Source organism: Chaetura pelagica, unplaced genomic scaffold, assembly GCF_000747805.2.
Source record: "Chaetura pelagica isolate M959 unplaced genomic scaffold, ChaPel_1.0 scaffold200, whole genome shotgun sequence".
Classification (NCBI taxonomy): domain Eukaryota; kingdom Metazoa; phylum Chordata; class Aves; order Apodiformes; family Apodidae; genus Chaetura; species Chaetura pelagica.
Window position 1 is genome coordinate 943063 of NW_009951949.1, and position 9192 is coordinate 952254.

Below are 9192 nucleotides of genomic sequence, written 5' to 3' on the forward strand. Positions count from 1 at the left end.
AACCACAGCTTTCGCAGCCTTTCTTCATAGGGAAGGAGATCCATCCCTATGATAATATTTGTAGCCCTCCTCTGGACCCACTCCAACAGGCCCATGTCTTTATTTATTGGGACACAGTACTTAAAATGGGTGTTTCATGAAAGTGGAATAAAGGGGTACCAATCGCCTCCCTCAATCTGATGGCCCTACTTCTTTTTATGCAGCCCAGGATACCACTGGCTTTCTGGCATGCAAGTGAATATTGAAAGCTCATGTCCAATTTTTTATATTCCAGTATCCCCAGGTCCTTTTCCTCAGGGTTGATCTCAATCTATTAGTCACCCAGCATGAACTGGGTGATTACCCTGAACCAGGTGACTGCCCTGAACCAGGTGCAGGACCTTCACTTGGCCTTTATGAAATTTAAAGAGGTTCACGTGAGCCCAGTCCTCCAGCCTGTCAAGGTGCCTCTGCATGACACCCCTTCCCAAGCAGATTAACTGCACCACTCAGCTTTGTGTTACCAGGAAACTGCTTGATCTCAATGTGTCACTGATGAAGACACAAAGCAGTAATGGTCCCAATACTGACCCCTGAGGGACACCACTCTTTGCTGATCTCTGATCAAACATTGAGCTGCTGACTTCAACTCTCTGGATGTGGCCATCCAGCCAATTCATTATCCTTCTAACACATCCATCCCTCAAATCAGTATCTCTCCAGTTTAGGAGTAGTAATGTGTGTGGGTGCATATCAAAGGCATTACAGAAGTCCAGACATATGACATCCATAGCTCTTCCTTTGTCCACTGCTGCAGTCACTCCATTGCAGAAGACCACAATATTAGTCTAGCATCAGGTGCCCTTGGTGAAGACATTTTGGCTGTCTTTGGTCACCCCCCTGTCTTCTCTATGTAATGAAATATCTTCCAGTAGGTTCTGTTCCATGACTTTACCAGACAGAGAGTTGAGTCAGGCTGGTCAGTAGTTCCCAGGCTCCTCCTTTTGACCATTTTAAAAATGCTTCCCTTGTTCCAGACCCTAGGGACATTACCTGACTGCCATGACTTTCAAAATACAATGGAAATGGCTTAGCAACTACATCTGCTAGTTCTCTTAGGATCCTGGAATGCATCTCCTCATGTCCTATATCTCCATGCAATGTTTAAACTACAGCCTTGGTGTTTTGATTTACCCCTGTCAAGGGGGAAAATCCAAAAGGGCCACTTGCCCCAAGCAGACTGAAAAACATTTGCTGTTTTAATAACAGAATAGCAAGCAAAGAAGTTAAAATCCATTTGATATATTGCACTTGTCAGGTTATTTAGGTTATTAGCACAAGTAAATCAGTATAGTAGTCAATCAATTAATGAGATACTGATATTACCAAATGTTACGATTGTCATCAAATATGTCAAATTAATCATACAAATCAGTTTCCACAGCTATGAAATGTATTAAAAATAGCAATCAGTATCTAGTGCTGATAATAGAAGGTATTAAAGGGATAGAGTTATAGATTTGAAAATCAATAGGACTGATCAGATTTCATGATACTAAATAAAAGTTAATCAAGTCAAGTTCAATAGCTCATTTTTAGGCATTAAGATAATTTCATTTTGCAAGACAAAGACTTCAGCAAGCCTTTGCCTAAGCTGTTCTGACTCAGTGCCCCTCTGGTTCTTTCTAGTTTTGAATGCAGTGCAATAGGAAGACACATTGTGTGTGGAAATGAGTGAACATCTTAAAAATACATTTTCTTTAGTTTCTCTCTCTTGGGAGATGCTGAAGAGGCACATGAATTACCAGAACAACAATGACCACTGTGACCAGAGTGGGTGAACAGAGCCTGGGTTTTGAACAAAGCCTGGTAAGGCAGTTCCTGTGGTAATTCATGTGGAAGGGCCGTGTCACCCCACCTGCTGAAGAAGTGAGTTCAATTGGTGGTCATCACCCTCTCAGAAGGGGCTTGGCTATGCATCCACCCAGCAGGAAGCTCAGTCCTGTGCACTCACCAGACGGATGTGGCAACCCAGAGTTGCCACCAAAACATACAACCATCCATTCCCCAGGTGACAGGGAATGCCAGAGCTTTTCTGTGGTTAGGGATGGCAGTACTGGGGACAGCTGTGTGAGATGTCACCAGGTGAGGATATGCTCAGCCTCCTGGTAGAGCTGGGAGACGCAGCAGAAAGGTTAAGGAGCATCAGGGAGTCTGAGAGAGAGAGAGACTGATGAATCATGCTCTGCCCTCCCTGAGACAGACCAGCCTCCAGCCACCAGAAAAAAACAACAAACCAAGATCAAGGAGGTCCTGTAACATCTCCCCGGCCAGACTGAAGGCAGCAGACTAAAGGAATGGAGTGAATGGAGACAGTACCACACTCGGGGCAGCAAGTGAGCCCCCCTCCTGAGCTACCTCACCTTCCCAGGTGCATCTGTACAACAAGGGTATGAGGCTCTGGATGTGGAAAGCCAGTCCATGAATGATGTGCATAACAGTCCACCTAGCTTAGAGAGAGCCCTGCTTAGGCAAAGCAGACAAGTTTTATCATCAAAATGCAAATTTATTCATATTAATACTATAATACCAACTTCAGTGTGGTTTTGAATCCATTATTTTATTTTTTTTTCCTTTTTACCTATTTTTTTCATGAGCTTTTAAAAGCTTCATAGCTACTCTTCAATAACTGGAAACAACTCAGAATTTCTAATTGCTTATTAAGGGTGATGAGAAATGCTTGTAATGCAGGTCAGATCCAAGAGAGATTATATTACTACTTTTGTTGGTGGTGGTGGTGGTGGTGTTGGTGTGTATGTGTATAGGAAACCATGACAGTGAACAGAGCCTCAGATAAACTGTGGCGGGTTTGTGTTGGTTCCACAAAGCTCATGTATTTCTCCATGACACTCCTAATATTAACAGGGGTGGCTCTCCTGGCAGAAAACAAGGAAGCAGCAACAGCAGCAGTTCTGGAATAGGATGAGGAAGGGCAGCAGTGGCAGCAGCCATGGCCTGAAATGGTTCAGGAGGAGAAGATGTTTGCTGGTATTTGAAGGCTGCTTGTCCCAAAATTCTAATGTCAAAATTGTGGACTCCTTTTACATTGTAAGCTGTAGGCTAGTGACTCCATGGACTTTAAGTAAACTGGCTATTTTAAAGTACTGGAAACAAGAAGGATTCCTCACATCATCTGTCATGACATTTGTATTTTCGATGTTGATGTTACATCTTGATAGTTGAGGGAGAAGCATTTTACCAGAGCTCTGTGAAGGCCAGACTACAGGTGAAAGCAAACTGAGTTGTATTCAGCCTGGATTTTGAGTGTTTTGAGTAAAAAAAATCAGAGGATTTTGTAGGTACAACATCCAAGGTATATTAATCTCTTTTTAGTGAGGTTGGCAGACTTACAATATTGTAAAATATCAGATCCTTCTTGCATTGCAATTACTGACAAAATTTGGGCTACAGATCTTCAGTCTCAGATTAGGCAGTTTCTAATCCCCATAACATTGAGCCAAGTGCTGAGTAAAGCAGGGGAATATGTGAGTTTAAAGCAAAAAAGAAATCCTAACTAAAATGTCTATATTTAATGGCCTTTATCTCAACAACTTCACTGTGAAGTAGGGAAGTACTATTAAATTTTAAGGACAAAGACCTGAAATGAAGAAAGGCAAAGGATCAACATGGAAAACTAACCAACCAATCAAAAAACCCAACTGAAAGAAAGAGATCTCAAGGACTGATCTTTCTGGAGTGCTGCTCTGTTTCTTTAATTTTATTTATTTATTTATTTTCCAATGCTTGATATGTGGTTTTGGGACATTTTGGAGAGGAAAATGTTCTGGATAATTTACAGTCATGTTCTTTCTTGAATGTTAGCTGCATTAGAAGAGAGCCCTAGTTCTCCTTGGCTTTAGGCACTAGAAGGCTGATGTCTGATCCTGCACCCGAGCTGCATCACTACAAATACGAATCATACTCCAGGACTGTGAAGAAGGAAGTTTATTCTGCATTTGTATAGACCAAACATAATGAAGTCCTGCTCTTAGTGACTCAGCTTTCTTGATGCTAAAGCTGTGGTAACAAAAGGACCTCTGAACAACAGTCATAGAAATAAGACTAGTATTTATAAATAAAGCAAAAATGCACATCAATATAGGAAATGAATGGGCTAACTAAATTCCTAATCTGTTCTTACCAGCTAAATGATCATTAATCACAGACAAAGCAGGTTAACCTAATAATATTTGTTCTTTCATTCTGGAGGTTTCATCTAGATTCCCAATTCTAAATCCTTGTAGTTTAAATATTTTTCTTCTCAGACATATTTTGCATTCTAGCTTGAAATTGTTCATAATCTTGTGTCTTGTTTGAACATCCATTTATTGTAAGGCTTTGGTTGTTTATTTTTGACATACAAAATTCTCAGGTTTGATTACACATATTGGAATATCTCTACATGCATAACTAAGATTTTAGCATATATTCACACCTACAAAATTCACAATGATGCATATGCATGTACACAAGGAGGAAAGAGCATTCTTGAAGGAACAAAAAAATTAAGTAACATTAGCTACTGTGGTGCATGAGTTACTGAAATGCCCTGTTTCCCTTTGAGAAATCTTTGTTTCTGAATATTATTGAAGGGCCTGCTTATTAAGGGTGATGAGAAATGCTTGTAATGCAGGTCAGATCCAAGAGAGATTATATTACTACTTTTGGTGGTGGTGGTGGTGTTGGTGTGTATGTGTATAGGAAACCATGACAGTGAACAGAGCCTCAGATAAACTGTGGCGGGTTTGTGTTGGTTCCACAAAGCTCATGTATTTCTCCATGACACTCCTAATATTAACAGGGGTGGCTCTCCTGGCAGAAAACAAGGAAGCAGCAACAGCAGCAGTTCTGGAATAGGATGAGGAAGGGCAGCAGTGGCAGCAGCCATGGCCTGAAATGGTTCAGGAGGAGAAGATGTTTGCTGGTATTTGAAGGCTGCTTGTCCCAAAATTCTAATGTCAAAATTGTGGACTCCTTTTACATTGTAAGCTGTAGGCTAGTGACTCCATGGACTTTAAGTAAACTGGCTATTTTAAAGTACTGGAAACAAGAAGGATTCCTCACATCATCTGTCATGACATTTGTATTTTCGATGTTGATGTTACATCTTGATAGTTGAGGGAGAAGCATTTTACCAGAGCTCTGTGAAGGCCAGACTACAGGTGAAAGCAAACTGAGTTGTATTCAGCCTGGATTTTGAGTGTTTTGAGTAAAAAAAATCAGAGGATTTTGTAGGTACAACATCCAAGGTATATTAATCTCTTTTTAGTGAGGTTGGCAGACTTACAATATTGTAAAATATCAGATCCTTCTTGCATTGCAATTACTGACAAAATTTGGGCTACAGATCTTCAGTCTCAGATTAGGCAGTTTCTAATCCCCATAACATTGAGCCAAGTGCTGAGTAAAGCAGGGGAATATGTGAGTTTAAAGCAAAAAAGAAATCCTAACTAAAATGTCTATATTTAATGGCCTTTATCTCAACAACTTCACTGTGAAGTAGGGAAGTACTATTAAATTTTAAGGACAAAGACCTGAAATGAAGAAAGGCAAAGGATCAACATGGAAAACTAACCAACCAATCAAAAAACCCAACTGAAAGAAAGAGATCTCAAGGACTGATCTTTCTGGAGTGCTGCTCTGTTTCTTTAATTTTATTTATTTATTTATTTTCCAATGCTTGATATGTGGTTTTGGGACATTTTGGAGAGGAAAATGTTCTGGATAATTTACAGTCATGTTCTTTCTTGAATGTTAGCTGCATTAGAAGAGAGCCCTAGTTCTCCTTGGCTTTAGGCACTAGAAGGCTGATGTCTGATCCTGCACCCGAGCTGCATCACTACAAATACGAATCATACTCCAGGACTGTGAAGAAGGAAGTTTATTCTGCATTTGTATAGACCAAACATAATGAAGTCCTGCTCTTAGTGACTCAGCTTTCTTGATGCTAAAGCTGTGGTAACAAAAGGACCTCTGAACAACAGTCATAGAAATAAGACTAGTATTTATAAATAAAGCAAAAATGCACATCAATATAGGAAATGAATGGGCTAACTAAATTCCTAATCTGTTCTTACCAGCTAAATGATCATTAATCACAGACAAAGCAGGTTAACCTAATAATATTTGTTCTTTCATTCTGGAGGTTTCATCTAGATTCCCAATTCTAAATCCTTGTAGTTTAAATATTTTTCTTCTCAGACATATTTTGCATTCTAGCTTGAAATTGTTCATAATCTTGTGTCTTGTTTGAACATCCATTTATTGTAAGGCTTTGGTTGTTTATTTTTGACATACAAAATTCTCAGGTTTGATTACACATATTGGAATATCTCTACATGCGTAACTAAGATTTTAGCATATATTCACACCTACAAAATTCACAATGATGCATATGCATGTACACAAGGAGGAAAGAGCATTCTTGAAGGAACAAAAAAATTAAGTAACATTAGCTACTGTGGTGCATGAGTTACTGAAATGCCCTGTTTCCCTTTGAGAAATCTTTGTTTCTGAATATTATTGAAGGGCCATGTCCAGCACATCTCTCAACCACTGAGCATCCAGTGCCAGTGTAGAGTCTCATTGATTTTGGTAAGATTTTGTATTACTGGATCCAGGTGCAGAACTGGAGCCAAAGTCAGAAGAGAGGGAACATTGATCCTTGATGGTGGTTGCTGCATTTCTGTGCTATTGAGTCATGTCTCATTGGAAAGTTGTTGAATTAAAATGAATATGCCTGCAAATAAATGTGAGACTTCTTCAAATCACAGCACAAAGAATGTCAAATTACTCTCTGAATGAGTCAGCCAAAATTTCTAAATGACTCGGTCACACAATCCATAGAGTTCGTAATTAAAAGTATGCAGGTGCATGAATATGGGTGCATTTTTCTCAGATGTGCTTCAGAGACCTATAAAAGCCTCAGACATTACTAGAGATGTGCCGAATTAACTATCAATAATTCAGGTAGCCTGAGAACCTCTGCATCTGCTGTTTTGCAGAAAATCTTCATGTACTGTTATTAGCTTTCCCTCTACGCACTGCAGTTATTTTTGAGACAGCTCCTTGCTATTCATATGTACAGCAGTTATTTGAAAGAAAAGCTCTTTCAAATAAAAAATACAACAGATGTTCTGCATCAAGTATCTCCAAGATATGTCAATACAGTATTTTGGGGTCACAGACTGACGTTATGTGACTCTAAATGTCAAACATGAGAAAAAGAAATAAATTACTTCTCAGCTTTGGATAGACAGTTCAGTTCTTACATGCAATATTCTATCTAAATTCTTGATTGCTTTATAGGAGATCGTGCCCCTAATAAAAGTGCTTCTCCTTGTACATTTTTTACATTGGTCTATTTCTTTTTCTTTTCTCCCCTTCAGTAAAAGTGATTCATACAGCATATTTGGTTCTCATACACACTTAGTTATACTAGAAGTATAATAACTGCAGGGAATTAGTTAAAATTAAAAAGTGCTAGCAAAACAGAGCAAGTTATTATAAATACAAAAGAAAAAAAAATTTTCTTTGAAAGAGAAGCTGACTATTTTGAGCTGAGTTCAGCTGTATGATCTGCAGTCTCTTGAGTAGAGACGGGTGAAATGTTTTTTGACCTAAATATTTCCACTGAAAAATACAGAATCATGCTAATCACATAAGCCATCTAAAAGCAAAATAAAACATTTTGTATTTAAAGATTTTTAAAACTACAACAGCACTTTTGTCAGAAATTATTTTTGCACATGCACTTGTGGAAGTAATTTAAGAAAAAAAAAACAAACACTTTTGTCCTTCTAGAAGTCTTGAAATAAAATGTATTTTTACTCAAGGAAAAGTCCCTACTTTTGAGAAAAGCAACATAGTTTATTCAGTCCAAAACATCTTTTTTTCAGAGCTAACACAAAACCAAGAGTTAACTACTTGTTCATCTCGACTCCTGAATTTGAACAACATCCCTAAAGGCTTTGTACAGCCCAAATATTTTCTCTCATTTTGTCTTGCCAGTGAGGAATGACATTTTTCTTAACTTATTGGGCTCTTATATATTTCAGGAGAGGAAGATATTCTTGAGATGATACATTGCACTAGACTGCAGGTGATCTTTGTTCAAGTCCCAAGGTGGTCTTCAGGTGGTATTGTATTTTGTGGTTGTACAACACTCACAGAAATACAGCTTATTCACTTGAATTATTGCACATTAACTGAGGGTTGCTGCCCTTCACAGGACAGATCAACCACCTGAGGTTGGAAAGCCCACTCACAAAGTGATTTTTCAGTGAGGTGGCAAAGGAGTCCCTCCTGTGAGAGTGAATATGCACTCTGGCTTACTTCAAAGCACAAATGAAATGACACATTGCAGGTCCTAAGGAACAATTTCACTCTCAACTACTACACACTACATCAAACACATTTACCAGAGGTAAGCAATTGAAGGGTCATTGTAGGGAAGACTAGGTTCCGGTGTTGTTTTGGGGTCCTGATACAGCCCCTTCATGGTGGTTTGCCCCTCACTATCCATTGTTTGCTTTTCTCTCTCTCCAAACCCTATCAACAACATTTAAACTCTTATTTAGTCCCCAGAATTTATTGATTTTATCCATTTAGGGTGGGAGAGTTGCATGTCTACCACAGGCCTCATGCCACATTCACTCCTACTTGTGGTCTTCAAAACTGTCTTTGCCCACTTCATCTTGTCATTACTTTAGGAGCAAGGCAAGTGACACATTTTTATAAAAAAGCCAGTTATTCCTCAGTTCTTTTCTTGCCAAATGATTAGGCCAGGTGATTTTTAAAGCCTCTGGTACCACTGCAACAATGTTTTGCATTGTGTGTTAGGAATCACTATATGTTCCAAAAAACTCCTAGGAATATCCACTAAACTTTCAGGATGCTGGAAAGTATTTGACTACATGGGAGCTAGGATCTGCAAGGAATCCTCAAGAGTCTAGAAGGAAGGGATGGTGGAGGACAATCAAGGACAAACCCCAGCCCAGAGTATCAGGCCCCTCTGGAGAGATGTTGCAGCTACACAGAACAACAAAGTAATGCCATTTTCTATCAGTGGGAAAGATCTGGCAATCTCTTTCCAAAGTCCTAGATAAACAGAAGTTCAAAAAGCAACTTTTTTGTAAGAAACTGTTCTCTTTC